This window comes from Vombatus ursinus, unplaced genomic scaffold (assembly GCF_900497805.2).
Source record: "Vombatus ursinus unplaced genomic scaffold, bare-nosed wombat genome assembly UNPS02014943.1, whole genome shotgun sequence".
Classification (NCBI taxonomy): Eukaryota; Metazoa; Chordata; class Mammalia; order Diprotodontia; family Vombatidae; genus Vombatus; species Vombatus ursinus.
Genome location: NW_020954721.1, coordinates 323,520 through 342,059, shown reverse-complemented (window position 1 = coordinate 342,059; position 18,540 = coordinate 323,520). Strand labels below are relative to the sequence as shown.

At 37.4% G+C, this 18,540-nt stretch overlaps 1 pseudogene; it reads left to right on the top strand.

Annotated features, from left to right (window-relative positions):
- The first annotated feature begins 2,122 nt into the window (after positions 1-2,122).
- LOC114029961 overlaps positions 2,123-18,540 on the top strand; it is a 70,132-nt pseudogene continuing 53,714 nt past the window's right edge.

Below are 18,540 nucleotides of genomic sequence, written 5' to 3'. Positions count from 1 at the left end.
AAAACTTCTTGATGAAAAGGGCAAGATGATTAAAAAAAAATTTTAAATAGATGTTTCCAGATGTAAGTATGTTGCAATAAAGGTCTGATTAAAAAAAAAGCAGCAAAAATACCATCATTCACTAAATGCATGGGCAAAACCTAAGGTGTCACAACTACATGTTAGAAGCAGTGATAACTGATGAAGTGCTAGTTTGCTCCAATGCTACATTTGTGATGCTGGGAGAAATTAGGGAAAAGGTGCAGAATGAAGGGACGTACCCAGTTGGAAATTAATGGGAAGACACAGACAGGAGTCCTTCAGGATGGGCATTTGAGGACCGTGATGACAATCTATGGAGGCAAAGCACAGAGTGAGGAGACCATTGATTTATGAAAGTGTTGTCAGTCTTGTCTTTAGTGTCAGCATCACACTTGGCACAGTGTAGGGATATCATGAATGCTTATTGCAGATAAATTGTTTAACCTTGATGTTGCCTTAGTGAGGATAAGAGTAAAAAATCTGAGCTTAAAAAATCTCAGATTAAGCATAGAAGTTGTGGTATGGAAACACGTGATTGTTTTGCTATTATACTGATAACCAATTATTAATTTGTGATCCAGTTATTTATATCTTTATTCATGGTCCAGCACCTCTATACTTATAAATAAGATTTCCCCAAATCTTCTCCACCCATGTAGAAGACCTCTTTTCTGTTTAGAGTGTAGACAGAATTTAATTTAGGTGAATTTCAGACCTAAAGCACTAGGCTTATGCCCTTGAAATCCCTTCATTGGAGTTTAGGGCAACTCAGATCATGAAGGAGAAAAGTACCCAGAGTGGTATGGGTACAAATGGCTTCTTTTTTCTATATTGCTGGATGTGACCGAGTCTCATGATCAGCCTACATTCTCGGCAGTAGAGGGCTCTTAGCCCACCTCCTCATTTGAAAAAGTCCACCTCCTCATTAATTTTTAACCAATCAGGGTTGATTTTCACCTGACAGGGGCACCCCCTGTTCCAAAGTTATTTAAGCATTCAGTGATCTCCATGGTTTTGTCTTTGGTTACCGAGAAAGACCACTGATCATCAATTTATTGATTACTTGCTAGCCTGATTAATAAATTGATTATTAATCACTCAGAAACTCTGTCTCTTTGGCTTTTCATTCATCTTAGGCATGATAAACTTTCACCTTCTACTCTTCTCAGTTCATGGGAAGTAATTGTCCTACTGAGCCCATGGTTTCCACTTGTGAAGTAACAGGCAGACTTGTGAGGAATGTGATTTATCAACCTAAAAAACATTATTGAGAGTTCTATTTTTATTATTATTATTCATTCATCCATCAGTTGCTTAATGGGTACTTCCAATGGTCAAAGCATTATGGTTAATGTTCTCAAAGCAAGATAAATGTAAAATTCATCTCAATCTGGGAACTTGTGGGCCTGGGTCTTGTCACTATCATTCACACTTTCTGCCCTTGTCATGTCATACTGTCCTCTGACTCATGCAAATCTGGTCATTTTGAGCCAGTGCAGAGACTTGGCTTGGGGAGAATGGAAGTAGGACTCTGGAAGGCCTGTGAAAGATAGCTTAAGAGAAACCAGAGAGTCTTGTGGACCTCTCAGAACCCGCAGAAGTTGTGAAGGCTCCAGGGACTGAAGGTAGGGAAGGAGATTCACAAATATCTTTCTTTTTTTTTAATGCATAAGTTTTTTGAAGTTTCCAAGATGAAGAAAACAGGTGCAGAGTTTCAGGGTGGGATAGTCTTGAGAAACTATCTACTACAATGCTCAGACTCTGCTCAACATGTTTGTTTGACTTCCATCCAAGAGGCATGAAGATATCCCTCCTTTCCTAATCCATCCACAGGGAACAAAGAGAATAATATCCAGGAGGCAAAAACGTCCTATAAATATACCCTGCTCTTTTTAGTTTTTGCCTTTGTCCTAAACAGAGGCCTGCTTCATGTCTCACATTCTACTTCTCCAAGAGAGAAAGACTGTTCAAAGTTTGAGCATCTGTTAGGAAAGAAAAATCTTTAGCCACAGAAGACCTGCCTATAGTTGCATGAACAAAGACCCCCAATCACCTTACACTTTCTTTCTCATTGGCTCTTAAGAGATTTGGGATATTGGCCATGGGCTTGGGGAAACTGGGGCTCTCATTCTCTAGATTATTTATGGTCCTGCTTTTACAGTTTTCTCTTTTTGAGTACCACATGGAAAAGAGTCCTTGTCATATAGAAAGAGCTTACAGTCCCACGTATAGAAAAGAAGGGGACCTAGTCATTGGGGGCTTCTTCCCCTTGTTTCTGATGTTAGAGGAAAAAAATTGCAAGACATTATTCAAACATCCTCCTACCAGGAGTGGTGCAAAACCAAAGTAAGTGGTTGTTTGTATTTTTAGATTGATGTAATAGTCTTCTATATTTCTAACTGACTGCTTTGTTGGTAGAGTTGTGTTTTATTTCTGCTCACACCTTTGGTTAAAGCAAAGACCTGGGTTTGACACTTTCTAAAAACCTGCTACTCAAGAATCTGATAAATTAAAAGTTTTATTCATGTGCAGTGTAGCAAGCAGAGAAATAAAGACTGTCCTTACAAACAGAGGGCATTATAAGCAGTCAGAGACTGATGATCCCAGCCAGCAGGGAAAAAAAAAAACTCACCCAGGAAAAGAATGAGGGAGATACATAATGGAAGAAATACACTCAAAGTTGGGGTTCAGGTGGCAAAACTACATTCTCTAATATAGGGCTTGGTTGAGAACTGGTTATTGATGCCAAATATAGGAGAAAATATTCCTTATTGGAACCATTTGTGATGGAAAAGTTCTCAAGGTCACTTAACACTGCTAAGCTTGGGTGAGGTTTGAATACCTGCATACCATAAACTGGGGGAAGGATCTAATGTTTTCTATTTTAGGAAACAGAAAAGAGAACAAATTCAAACTACTCCAGTCATTCCCAGGTTTCATTCAATCCAAAACTTTGAGCCACATCTGCCTGATAGAGAGTTACCAGTAGAAAAGGACAAAATGTCTTTCTTTGCTTATAAACGTTGAGGGGCTTTAGAAGTACTGGATCGAAATGTATCTGTGTTGGAGTTCTATCTTTTTAAATATAACTTTAAAATATACCTAAAACATCAAACAATATAAAGTTTACAATGACCACAAGTGCTATGTCTATCAGACTATTGACAAGGTTTATTAACTGTACTGTTTTTATTTTTTTATTTCTAGAAAATGTAAACTATAGGTCAATTTCCCACAAATAAACCATCAGAACACCATGTAGAAGCCATGAGCTAGGGATTAACAAATTAAAAAAAAAATGACCCTGGCATCAAGAATTGGTTTATATACTATTATTGCAATGCCGCCTATATTTGAGATAATCATTTGTGAAAATAATTCCTCCTCTGAGTAAGGAAATTGCTCAGAGTGAATATAATTGGAATTGTTTCTGCTTTGGCCAGAAACCCTAAGGCTCTTCCCTCCCAGACTGATTTTTTGACTAGTTTAAAAAGCCATTCTTTGTCCCATTTCTTACCTAGCCTTAATGACTTAATAGGTGTTGCCTCAGTCAAACTGAAACCTCTTAAAGACCTTAGCTTAAAAAGGCCAAGTTCTTCCACTGCATCTGGGGCCATCTCCAGTTGTCCTGATGTGTATCTTGACAGTGGACTCAAGTGGCTTTGGAGGAGAAAGTGAGGCTGGTGACTTTGCATAAGGCTTCCTCCCTTAAATTCAATTCATTTGCATGTCATGGCATTATCTCCTTGATGTCATGGTCCTCTTTTGGCTATGGAAGACAAACAGTAACCTTTGTGAGTAGTAGCAGCTGACCCACTGCGGACCCAAGTGGAATTGGTCAGTTGGTGGGCAACACAGCTCGCTCTGTCTCTCTGTCTCACTCTCTCTTTCCCTGTCTCTCTCTCTGTCCCTGTCTCTCTCTCTCTGTCCCTGTCTCTCTCTCTCTCTGTCCCTGCCCCTCTCTCTCTGTCTCTGTCTGTCTCTCTGTATCTCTCTCTCTCTTTCTCTTTCCTTCTGAAACCTAGCAAGATATTTTGAGGTTTACAGGTTACATTTCTTTCTTAACTATCATGCCTCACACCCAAATCACTCTGGCTCTCACTTACACACCAACGCAAGGTCTCCAGTCAAGCTCCAAGAGATCATTATTTGGCCCTAATTTGACAAGAAACTCTGAGGGTGTTCCCTTTCCAGACTGATTTTTTGACTGGGCTGAAGTGGTCAATCTTTGCCTCATTTTACCTATCCTTAATGATTTAATGGGTGTTGCCTCAGTCAAACTGAAGCCTGTTACAGACCTTAGTTTAAAAAGGTCAAGTTCTTCCACTGCATCTGGGGCCATCTCTGGTTGTCTTGATGTATATCTTGTCACTGAAGGAAGGACAAACAACAACTTACTAATTGAGGTGTGTGAAATGCACTATATTCTAATTCCTTCTCCATGTTGATTAGGTGGACTTTTGCTAAGACCTGGACATGGTTTTTAACAACTATTTTCTTTTTCTCTCATTTAATTCTTTTCCATTTTTCATGGCAGGGTATTACAGATTCTCATATCCTTCCCTCAGAGTTCTCCTTCTCGGTCCTTCTTCTAATCACGTATCTTTGGCTATTTTCTTTTTTTCTGCCAGAAATTATTTACCTTGTCTTTAATTCTGATCATACCTCTACTCTGGGGATAGAGAAGGTACTGCAGCAATCACATGAGGAAAATATACTTTAAAATATTAATAGTTACAATTTTCCTCATTTAAAAGCCAAAAAAATATTATTACTGATCAATTTTCTGTATACACTGGGAAAAACCCCAGTCATTTCTGACTCAAGCATCATCTTTTCCAAGGACTTGATGAAAGGTAAGAGAGGTGTTTATCATATCTTCAGATGACACAGAGCTAGGAGGGTTTGATTAAACATGGAATGAGAAACTTAGGACACTACAAAATCTTGGATGGCTCAAGGATGGCACTGGATCAAGTAAGGAGAAGCTTAATAGTCATAAATGGACTCTTCATTATTCTTTCAAAATAAACAATGTAAGAATACCAGGAATGATGTGTGGTTATCATCAGAAAAATTATCTGAGGGTTGTAGCAAACTGTTAACTGATTTAAAGAGAGAATTCTTCTTCCATTACAAAGAATGTGATGGTCTTTCAGTACAAACTCTATTCAGACCACATTTGGTTTATTATATTACTCTCTGGTCACAGCATTGTAGAAAATGCTGCAAAAAGTTGGAGAGGAAGTGGAAAAGGGCAAGAAGTATGGCAAAGTGCTTTAAATCAACGTCACTTGCATATCATTTTGAATGAATCAGAGTTGTTTAAAAGAGCCAAGGAGAATGTGATACCTGGTATCGTAGACCAAACCTATTGATTTGGAAGGCTCTTTTTTGGGGGGGAGGGCTTGGCTCTTTAGGTCATAATTAAGAGATATGAGTAGACAAATTTAGGGTTGATGGAAGGAATAACTTCTTAATAGTTTAAGTGATGTAAATATGGAATGGATTTTCATTATGGATTGTGGGGTCCTCTTGAATGGAATGACTGTAGATTACTTGAAGGAGGATGTTGTATAATAATCCTACAAAAGGAGATGAGACCTGGATCAGAGACAGAAAGGTTATTCAAACTCAGCAGATGAGCCTCCATTTACTCTTAGAGACAATGAGTACCCAGTCATCTTTTTTGGGCCTAGGGCAGAGTAGTGATTGATATAGGCACACACACCAATGTTTTCAAATGCTGTTCTGGTAGTTCTATAAAGACCCAAACCATATCTCTCAAATGTAAATACCTATAAAATATATGATGAGAGGTCTTCTGCCCAATTATTTAAAATCTCCATTCAAGTAAGGGAGTCACCACTCCAAAAGTTCTTTGTTTCCCTTTAGAAGATTCCTTTTAATCCCAAAGTGATCTTTTTACCCCAGAATGTACCACAACCTTTAGATTCTTCTTGGCCATTGGAAAGTTCCTGCCAGAAGCACATATTGAGAAAGGTCTCCATGTCAGCCATCCTTCTTTGTCTCAGCACTGATTCTGAATCTCTGAATTTCCACATTATACCCAACACCCAAGAGTATCTTATCTCCCCTCCTCTCCTAATTTTTCTTTGTTTTTTAAGGGTTGTCTTTCCCTAACCTACATTAAGTTACTTAAGGGCATCGACTCCATTTTCCTATTCTTTGTGGTTGTGTCCCAAGCTCTTAGCACAGTGCCAGGCACAAAGTGAACATTTTAACAAATGTGTCTTGATTTTTTACCAAGCCTATAGATTGGTTTCTGATTGTTTGAACCAGAAATTTTAGTTCTTCATGTTGGTTTCCTTTCTTATGCTCTTATGAAGCAAGATGAACAAATGCTACACAAAAAAACAGGTTTCGGTTCCCTTTATATAATGTGATGTTGTGGGGAGAGAGCTGTTCATACACTGTCTGCTTTCTAACAACCCAACACTTGGAACTGGAAAGAGACAAGATAATGTATTCATTCTTCTAAAGCTTCCTTTAGGAAGATTGAGGAGATAGAAATGATTTTGCAAACAGAAGGTTTGTCATGAAGTCACTCCCTGGCTCATCTTGACTGGCTCTTTGCAGGAGTTGGTGTTCTGAATCATGGGCCAATTTTCTGCTTATGTGGCTCAAGCAAACTGCTTGCTTGATGCTCTTGGGCTATATTTTAATCAGCTGCTGTGACTCTGGACTTTGGTGTTCTCTTTCAAAGACTGTGTTCCCAGGGGACTGCTAATGATCCTTCTAAATGTTGGAATCTGATCGTGTTGTAACCTGCTTAATTACATCTCTAGATCCTCATTCCCTTACAGAGTAACTTCAGGTCGTATGCTTAGGGACACATGACGGTATAGGGGATGAGGCAGGGGAGGACAGTCAGTTGTTCATCATGTCTTTGGTCTCTCATCACTTCTTCCTTAAATCAGTACCTGGGAAGGGAAAAAAAAAAGAAAAAAACTCCCAATGGCCAAAGTAAGGGTGTAATCCATCTTATTGTATCATCCTCATTTTAGAAGTCAATGAATTGTTATGACCCAAACTTTCTTTCAAAGGTGCTGTCTTGCATGTGCTATGTGGGCAGTAAACAGAAAATGTCTGTGCAGGTTTCAAGGAGCAAATCCTCAGTCCACCACCCACTTCCTCTATTTTCAAATGGGCACATGGGGAAATTAATTATCTAAAATCTTTAATTGTTCTTTCAGAATGGAGTCAGGAAGTTTCTCTTTTACCTCCTTCTGACTCCCATCTCCAAGCTTTCATTTATAGCCAGAAAATCAATATTAATGCCATTGAGGTTTTCACTGAATGAATCATCCTGATTAGGAAAAAGAAATAGTTCCTGAGGAACCAACATCACATTTTGCTATACCACATGATAGCAGCCACCCTGGGTCCCAAGTAATGATTCCTGGTCCGACCTCTTGCACTCACCAGTCTTTTCCCCTACGTCCATATTGACCCATCTCTAGTCCTTTTTCCCCTCACTACCCCCTCAAAAGCCACATACATTACTCAATGTTGTCTATCCCTTGGAACTCACATATTCTTTCTCCAGTTATGTAGATGATGTCATCTTTGTTGATAGAACTGTACCTCAGAGAAAGAGACTTCTGCTTGCATTACACCTATCATCATACCCATGATTCTCACTGCAGGTATACAATCCTCCTACCTAATTCTATTTTTTTCTTGTCAACTTCTCCCATTTCCAAATTCGATGGGCTTTGATCTTTAATATTCTGTTTATAGTATATCTTTTCTATTGATTCTATCTTCCTCTGTAGCTACTCTCTTGTTATGACATTATAGAAGTTACCATGCTGCTACTGTTACCATGTCCCTGGTAAAAGTGTATCCCTCACTTTTCTCTGTAATCCACTGCCCTTCTCGTTATACATGAAACCTTTCACTGTGCTTTTGTCTGCCAATTTTTTTTTCTCGTTTTTCTCTTCCTTAGGTATTAGCACAATATTTGTGTAATAAATGGAATTTGATTGTACCCCTTCTTTATCTGTTTTTCCAAATAGTTTATAAATTATTGGAATTAATTGTTCTTCAAGTAGTTAGTAGAATTCAATTATGAATCCATCTTGCCTCGGTATTATTTTTCTTAGAGAGTGAATTAATGGATTATTCAATAAATTTCTAAGATACAGTTATTTAAACATTCCATTTCCTCTGTTTTAATTTTTAATTTATAGTTTTGTAAATATTCATCCATTTAAGCTAGATTGTCAGGTTTTGGGATATATATTTTAGGTAAACTAGCTTCTAATAATTGCTTTAATTTTCACTTATTTGGTGTGAATTCACCTTTTAAAATTTTGATACTGGTAATTTAGTTTTCTTTCTTTTTTTAAATCAGATTAACTAATATTTAATAAATTATATTGTTTTGTTTTCCATAAAAATAGTTTCTTCTTGTATTTATTAATTTAATTATTTCCTTACTTTCATTTTTTTTTAAATCTCTCCTTTGTTTTTCAGGATTTCCAATTTGGTGTTTAATGAGATATTTTCAATTTTTAATTTTCTGGGTTCTTTTAAGATTCATGGCCAATTCATTGATCTGTTCTTTCTGTTATATTTTTAATTGTAACTTATTTTCCCCAATTACTTGTCAAGAAAATTTTTAGTATGTGTTTTTATAGGATTTTGAGTTCCAAATTCATCTCTCTCTCTCTCTTTCTTCCCTCCCCTCTCCTGAAAATGGTACACAACTTGATATAATTTATACATGTACTATCCCGTAAAAATATTTCCATATTAGTCACAGTTCTGAAAAAATGAACTGATCAAAAGAAAAAAACACAAGAAAGAATAAAGTAAGTGAAAAAAATATGCTGCAATCTGCATTCAGAATTCATCAGTTCTTTAGCTGGATATGGACGGCATTTTCCTTCATGAACTTTTTGTAGCTGTCTTTGATCATTGTGTTCCCAAGAAGATCTAAGACATTCATAGTTGATTATCACACAGTGTTGATGATACCATGTACAATATTTTCCTGGTTCTGCTCATTTCATTTTGCATAAGTTGTACAAGTTTTTCCAGATTTTTCTGAAATCTGCTTGTTCATCATTTCTTATTGCACAATAGTATTCCACTACATTCATATACCACAACTTGTTCAGCCATTCCCCAATTGATTGACATTCCCTAAATTCCCAATATTTTGCCACCACAAAAAGGCCTGCTATAAATATTTTTGCACATGTAAGTCCTTTAATCTTTTTTACAATCTCTTTTGGATATGTATCTAATAGTGGTTTACTGGATCAAAAGGTACATACAGTTTGGTTGATCTTTGGTCATAGTTCCAAATTACTCTCCAGGATGGTTGGATCAATTCAATTCATTATTCTACCAACATTGCTTCAGTGTCCCAATTTTCATACACCTTTTCCAGTATTTATCATTTTCCTTTTCTGTCATATTAGCCAATCTGATAGATATGAGGTAGTACTTCAGAGTTGTTTTAATTTGCATTTCTCTAATCAAAAATGATTTAGAGCACTTCTTAATATGACTATAGATAGCTTTGATTTCTTCATCTGAAAACTGCCTGTTAATATCTTTTGACCTTTTATCAATTGGGCAATGGCTTGTATTCTTATGAATTTGACCCAGTTCCCTATATATTTGTGAAATGATGTTTTTTATCATAGACAGAGGGCATGGATATAAGGTGAATTTGAAGCAATGAAATAAAAAAAAGGGATGACGAAGAGGAGTAAAATGGGAGTAGAAGGAAGGGAGACGTAGAATGGCTTAAATTATTTCACGTGAAGAGGGATGAAAGACCTATGACAGTGGAAAGAAAAATGGGAGAGTGGCCATTGACCATTGCTTGAACCTTACTCTCATCAGTATTGCCTTAAAGAGGGAATCATATGCATAATCATTTGAATATAGAAATTTATCTTACAGGAAAAGGAAGTAAGAGGGGAAGAGATCAAATTAATGGAGAGGGGACTTACAGAAGGGAGGACAGATTAGAGGAGGTGATAGGCAGAAGCAAATCATTGGTGAAGTGGCAAAGGGTGAAAGGAGAGAGGACAGATAGGAAGAAGAATAGAATGGAAGGACATTCACAGGTGTTAATCCTAACTGCAAAGGGAATGAGATGCATTGTCCCACTAAACTGAAGCAGATTGCAGAATGGTTTAAAAAAATCAGAATCTTTATTCATTGTTCAGCTGACATACTGATAGATAAGATGGATCCCAAATCTTCCTAACCCATGTGGAAGACCTCATTTCTGTTTAGAATGTAAACAGAATCTAATCTAGGTGAATTCCATCTCTATAACACTAGGATTATGACCTTGGCATCCCCCCATTGGATTTTAGGTAACTCAGCTCATGAAGGAGAAAACTGCCCACAGTGGTCTGTGGGTAGAGATGGATTCCTTTCTCCAGATTCCTGGAGGTGGCTAAGTCTCATGATCAAAGTATATTCTCTGCAGGAGGGGTTGAGGGCTTTCAACCCACCTCCTTATTTGAAAAAGTCCACCCCCTCAATAATTGTTAGCCTCTCAGGGTTGATTTTCATCTGTCAAGGGCATCTCTTTTTCCAAAGGTATTTAAGCATTCAGTAATCAACATGTTTTTGTCTTTGGTTACTGAGAAAGACTACTTATCATCAATTTATTAATTACTTGTTAGTCTCATTAATAAATTGATTATTAATTATTCAGAAATTCTGTCTCTCTGGCTCTTCATTTATCTTTAGGTTTTCATCTTCTACAATCCTCAATTGCCTGTGGGAAGTAATTGTCCTACTAAGCCTATGGTTTCCACTAGTGGGTTAACAGGCAGACTTGTGTGGAATGTGATGTATCAATCTAAAACATTATTGAGAGTTCTATTATTTTATTATTATTAATACATTCATCCACCAATTGTTTGGAGTGTCTTCCAATTGTCAAAATACTGTGGTTAATGCTATCAAGGCTAGACAAATGTAAAATTCATCTCAGCCTGGGCACTTGTGGAACTAGGCCTCATCACTATCATTCACACTTTCTGCCTTGTCAGGCTACATTTTCCTCTAACTGATGCAATATCTGGTCATTTTGAGCCAGTGCAGAGATTTGGCTTGAGGAGAATGGAAGTAGTTCTCTGGAAGGCCCAAGACATCTAGCTTGAGAGAGATCAGAGGGTCCTGTGGCATCTCAGAACCCATGGAAGCTGTCAAGGCTCCAGGAACTGAAGGCAGGGACGGACATTCACAAACATATTTTTTAACGCTTAATATTTTTTTTAAATTTCCAAGATGAAGAATGCAGGTTCAAAGTTCCAGGGCAAGAGAGACTCTTACTCTCAGACTCTGGTCAATATATTTATTTGGCTTGTGCCCAAGAGGCATGAAGATGGCCCTCCTTGTCTAATCCATCCACAGGGAACAAAGACAATAATATCCAGAAGGCAAAAATGTCCTATGAATATGCCCTGATTTTCTAGCTTTTGCTTTTGTCCTAAACAGAGGCCTGTTTCATGTCTCATATTCTGCTGTCTCAAATTAGAGGGATTATTCAAAGCTTGATCATCCATTAGGAAAGAAAAATCTTTAGCAATGTAGAATATGCCTATAGTTGCATGAACAATAACACCCAATCACCTTATACTCTCCTACTTCTTGGCTCTTAAGATATTTGGGATATTGGCCATGGGCTTGGGGAAACTGGGGCTCTCATTCTCTAGATGATTTGTGGTCCTGCTTTTACAGTTTTCTCTTTTTGAGTACCACATGGAGAAAAGTCCTTGTCATATAGAAAGAATTTACAGTCTGACATATAGAAAAGAAAGGGACCTAGTCATTGGGGGCTTCTTCTCTTTGTTTCTGAAGTTAGAGGAAAAAATTCACAAGGGATTATTCATACAATCTCCTACCTGGAGTGGTACATAACCAAAGTAAGTGATTGTTTTTATTTTTCTGATTGATGTAATAGTTATCAATTTTTCTGACTGATTGCTTTGTTGGTAGAGGTGTGTTTTAGTTTTATTTCTCCTTACAGCTTTGGTTAAAGCAAAGACCTGGGTTTTGCAATTTCTAGAAATCTAGTTCTCAGGCATCTGATAAGTTAAAGCTTTTATTAATGTGCAGTGTAACAAGCAGAGAAACAGACTATCCATACATATTCTATATGGACATTATAAACAGTCAGAGATTCATGCCCTCAGATGAAAAAAAAAACCTCACCCGGTACAAGGATGAGGAAGACATATCTGGAAGAAAATACACTCAAAGTTGAAGTTCAGGTGACAAAACTATATTTCCTAACATTGGCCTTGGTTAAGAACTGGTTATTGGTGCCAACTATGGGAGAAAATATTCCTTATTGGAACCATTTGTGATGGAGAAGCTCTCCAGGTCACTTATCAATGAGAGTCTTGGGTGAGATTTGGGTAGAGGGAGTTCCTGCATATTTATACTACAAACTGGGGGAAGGATCTAAAATTAACTATCTAAGGCACGAGAAAAGAGAACAAATTCAGAATATTCAAGTCATTCCTGAGTTTTATTCAGTCCAAAGCTTCAAGTCACATCTTTCTGACTGAGAGTTACCAGTGGAAAAAATATAAAATATCTATTTTTGCCTATAAACTCTGATGAGCTTTAGTACCATTTGATTTAAGTGACTTCATATTGGAGTTCTATAATTATAAGTATTACATTAAACATATCTAAAACATCAAACAATACAAAATTTACAATGACTATAAATGGCATGTATATCAAACCACTGACAAGATTCATTAATTGTATTCTTTTTATTTCTTTTATGTTTAGGAAATATGAGCTACAAGGAAATTTCCCACAAATGAATGATCAGAACACCACATGCATGCCATGAGCTAGGGATTGACCCTAACACATCATCAATAATTGTTTTATTTACTATCTTTGAAATGTTGCCTATATTTGAGATGATTATTTGTGAAAATAACTCTTCTTCTGTGTAAGCAGACTGATCCTTTTGATGGTTTAGAAACAGGGATGAAATACAGTCCTTTCATTCCTCATTTTTATCCCCAATCCTTTTGCTCTGCTTTCTTTTACTTTCTTCCTATTTCTTAACACTCTGATGGTTTTGAAATTTTAGGAGGGGGCATAGTGATTGGACCTGATTTTGGAATTGTCCTTAGGAGGTCTTTACAATGAGGTCAGTGATAATGGCATAAGGCTCTCTTCAAGGATATCTCCTAACTGAGGTGTGTGAAATGCACAATATTCCTAATTCATTCTGTGCACCAGGCCAAGCCCCACTTGATCATTGTTTGGGCCCTGCTTGACTCAGAGTGAATGCAAATTGGAATTGTTTCTATTTTGGCCAGAAACCCTGAGGGTCTTCTCTTCTCAGACTGATTTTTTTATTAGGTTAAAGAGGTTTTTCTTTGTCTCTTTTTACCTAGCCTAAATCACTAATTGGGAGTTGCCTTAGTCAGACTGAGACCTGTTAAAAACCCTAGCTTAAAAAGGTCAAAGTCTTCCACTTTATCTGTGGCCATTTCCAGTAGTCCTAATATGTATCTTGCCACTGGATCCAGATGGCTCTGGAGAAGAAAGTGAGACTGTTGACTTTGCACATCCCTCCCTCACTTAAATCCAATTCACTTGCATGTTATGGTATCACTTCCCTGATGACATCATCATCTTTGGGAATGAAGAAAAATAAAACAGCCTCTGTGGGTAGTAGTAGCTGCCCCACTGGGGACTGAAGTGGAACTGGACAGTCAAACAAAACAGATTTCTTTCTTTCTTTCTTTCTTTCTTTCTTTCTTTCTTTCTTTCTTTCTTTCTTCCTTCCTTCCTTCCTTCCTTTCTTTCTTTCTTTCTTTCTTTCTTTCTTCCTTTCATCACTTCTGTGATGTCATGGTCCTCTTCAACAACAAAGGAGAAGGGGGCAGCTAGGTGGCACAGTGGATAGAGCACCGGCCCTGAAGTCAGGAGGACCTGAGTTCAAATCCAACCTCAGACCAAACACTTGACACTTACTAGCTCTGTGACCCTGGGCAAGTCACGTAACCCCAATTGCCTTAAAAGAAAAGGAGAAACAACAACAATGACAACTTCCTAATTGTGGTGTGTAAAATGCACAATATTTCTAATTCCTTCTGTGTACTTGGAGTTTTTGCTAAGACCTAGGCATGGGAAGTCTCTGAAAACTAATTCATTACTCTTATTTAATTCTTCTCCATTTTGCATAGCAGTATATTACAGATTCTCATATTCTTCCCTCAAAGTTCTCCTTCTCAGTCCTTCTTTTAATCACATATCCTTGACTATTATCTTCTTTGCTGCCAGAATTTCTTCACCTTGTCTTTATTCTGATCACATCTCTACTCTCGGAATGGAGGAGGTCCTGCAATAATCACATGAGAAAAGTGTATCTTAAAAGTATTAACTGTTAAAATTTTCCTTTCTTCAAAGCTAAAAAGTTTGTTACTCATCACTTTTTTGTATACACTGGGAAGAACTCCATTCTTTTCAAATGAAATGAGTCAAGCATCATCTTTTCCAAGGACTTGGTGAATGACAAGAAAACAGTTTAACAAGTTTGCAGATGACACAGAGCTAGGAGGGGTTTATAAACCATGACATGAGAAACTTAGGAGACTGAACAATTGTGGAAGGCTTAAGGATGTCATTGAGTCATACAAAGAGAAACTTAATAGTGATAATTGAACTCTTCATCCTGCCTTCAAAATTAACAATATAAGAATACCAAGAATGAAGTGTGATTACTATCAGAAAAATTATCTGAGTGTTGTAGTGAACTATTAAGTGATTTAAAGAGAGGAATTTTCTTCTCTTATAAAGAATGTGTCTCAGTACAAGATTCTAGTCAGACCACATTTGGTTTATTATATTACTTCCTGGGCAGAGCGTTGTAGAAAATGTTGCAAAAAGCTAGAGAGGAAGTGGAAAAGGACAAGAAGTATGGCAAAGGGCCTTATATCAATGTCACTTGCAAAACATTTTGAATGAATCAGAGTGGTTTAAAAAAGCCAAGAGGTACATAATAACTGTTATCATGGATCAAAGCCTATTGACTTGAAAGACTCTTTGAAGAGTTTGTTTATTGATTGATTGATTGATTTGTTTGTTTGTTTATTTTCCTTTTATCTGTACATCCTCATGGCTGTACTTTATTAGAGGCCTCATATATGCTAGTAAGCTGATTGAAGCACAAGGTAATCATTTCAGTTTCTCCTCTTTGGGAATTCCAGTGTCTGCCTTTCAGTTAACTACATTGTGAGCTTAAGATCTTTTATTTAACGTCTCATTGTCATTGTCCTCTCTGGAGCCTTTGACACTATTGATCACTCTCTCCTCCTTGATGCTCTCTTCTCTCTAGGGTTTGGGGAGCAGGTTTCCTCTGTTCTCTCCTACTTTTCTTACTGCTTTTTCCCTGTCTCCTTTGCTGGATCCTTTTCAGATCACATTCTCTAACTGTAGGTGTCCCTCAGGGATGTGTCACTAACCCACTCTATTACTTCACATAGTTATCTTATCAGTTCTCTTGGTTTACATAGCGTCTCTCTGCTGATGATTCTCAGATTTACCTATCGTGGCTCAAACTCTCTACTGACCTAACATCTCATATCACATTTCAGATATCTGGAACTAAATGTCCAGAGAACAACCTAAGTTCAGTATGTCCAAATGGAAATCATTCTCTTTTGCCCCTAAACTCTCCCTCCTCCCACTTTCCTTGTTACAGTAGAGGACACCACCATCCTCTGATTCCCTCTGGCTCCCAATCTCAGAGTCATCTTAAAATCTTCTCTATCCCTTACTTCACTTATCCAAGCTATTGCCAAGATCTGTCAATTTCAGCTTAGCAATGCCTCTTAAATATATAGCTCCATGTCTGACTGTCTGTCTATCTCTTTCTCTATCTCTCTCCTTTTCTCTGTCTTTGTCTTTGCCTCTGTCTCTCTCTGTCTCATCTCTCTCTGTCTCTCTCTCTCACTTTCTATTTTTATCTGTCTCTCTGTTTCTGTGTTTGCATACTTTCTTTCCAATTAAAATATAGTTTCTTTGATGATAGGATTTCTTTTGCAGCTTCTTATATCTTCAGTGCTTAGCACAGTACCTGGCACATAATAGGTGCTTAGTGATTGTCAACAGATAGATTACCTTATTTTCAGTTATCCATCTTCTAAGAGAGGCACAATATTTCCTAACAGAGTAAGACAGGAGGATGGACTATAGGGCCAATTTTTATGCCCTGTTTCTGTGTTTGTGTACTTTCTGACAAAGAAGATGAAAACATATAACCGGAAGAAGAAAACAAAGCCAAAGCTCCTACATCCAAAGCCTCCAGGAAAATATGAATCAATCCCAGGCCTTCGAAGAGCTCAAAAGGGATTTTGACAAGCAAGTAAGAGAAGTAGAGGAAAAACTGAGAGTTACACAAGAAAATCATGAAAAAACAAGTCAACAGCTTGCTAAAGGAGACCCCAAAAATACTGAAGAAAATAACACCTTAAAAAATAGCCTAATCCAAATGGCAATAGAGGTCCAAAAAGTCAACTAGGAGAAGAATGCCCTAAAAAGCAAAATTGGCCAAATGGAAAAGGAAGTCCAAAAGACTGCTGAAGAAAATACTTCCTTAACAATTAGAATAGATCAATTGAAAGCTAGTTACATTACGAGAAATCAAGACACTGTAAAACAAATCCAAAAGAATGAAAAATTAGAAACCAATGTGAAACTACCTCATTGGAAAAACAACTGACCTGGAAAACAGATCCAGGGGAGAAAATTTAAAAATTATTGACCTATCTGAAAGCCATGATCAAAAAAAGAGCCTATACATCATCTTTCAAGAAATGATCAAGGAAAACTTCCCTGATATTTTAGAACCAGAGGGCAAAATAGAAATTGAAAGAATACACCAATCTCTTCCTGAAAGAGATCCCCAAAGGAAAACTTTCCCTAGGAATATTATAGCCAAATTCCAGAGTTCCCAGGTCAAGGGGAAAATATTACAAGCAGCCAGAAAGAAGCAATTCAAGTATTGTGGAAACACAATCAGGATAACACAAGATTTAGCAGTTTCTATATTAAGGGACTGTGGGTCATGGAATATAATATTCTGGAAGGCAAAGGACATAGGATTACAACCAAAAATCACCTACCCATCAAAACTGAGTATAATTCTTCAGGGGAAAAATGGTCGTTCAGTGAAATAGAGGACTCTCAAGAATTCTTGATGAAAAGACCAGAGATGAATAGAAAATTTGACTTTCAAATACAACAGTCAAGTGGAACATGAAGAGGTAAACAGGAAAGAGAAATCATAAGAGACTTATTAAGGTTGAACTGTTTACATTCTTGCATGGAAAGATGATATTTGTAACTCATGAGACCTTTGTCAGTATTAGGGTATGAGGGAAAAATTATATGTATAGATAGATAGATAGATAGATAGATAGATAGATAGACAGATAGACAGACAGACAGACAGATAGATAGAGAGACAGATAGATGGATAGATGGCACAGGGCAAGTTGAAGATGAAGGGGTCTTATCTGGAGAATAAAATTAAGGGGTGAGAGAGGATTATACTAGGAGAAGGAGAAAGGGAGAGGTAGAATGGGGTAAATTATCTCACAAAAAAACAGAAAAGAAAAGGTTCTTACAGTGGAGGGGAAATGGGGGAAGGTGAGAGGGAATAAGTGAATCTTATTCTCATAGGATTTGACTTAAGGAGGGAATAATATACACACTCAATTGGGTATGGAAATCTGTCTTACCCTACAGGAAAATAGGGGGAGGGAAGGGGACAAGAGAGTAGGGGGATGATAGAGAGGAGGGCAGATTGGGATAGGGAGTAATCAGAAGCAAGTACTTCTGAGGAGGGACAGGGTCAAAAGAAAGAGTAGAATAAATGGGCATGGGTGGGATAGGATTAAGGGAAATAGAGTTAGTTTTTCACAGCATGTCTACTATGGAAGTGTTTTGCATAACTGCACATATATAACCTATATTTAGTTGCTTTTCTTATCAATGAGGGTGGATGGGGAGGGAGGAAGGGAGAAAATTTGGAATCCAAAGTTTTAAAAACACATGTTTAAAACAAATATTTTCACATGAAACTGGGACAGAAGAAATACAGGAAATGGGGTACAGAAATCTATCCTGCCCTACAGGAAAATAGAAGGGGAAGGGGATAAGAGAAGGGGGGAGAGATAGAAGGGAAGGCAGACTGGGGATGGGGTATTCAGAATGCACGCCATCTTGGGGTGGAGGGAGGGGCGAGATGGGGTGAAAATTTGGAACTCAAAATCTTGTGGAAGTAAATGTCGAAAACTAAAAATAAATAAATTTATTAATAAGAAACACATTTTTATAAAGTGTTGAATGTGTATTTTCTAACTGGATACTCAGAGAAAATTACAATGAACCAGATGCAGCCTCTGTGGGATCCAGTTGGGGAGGCCAAAAGACAATGTAAGAGAAATCAGAGTTGGTTAAGTTCAAAGTCAA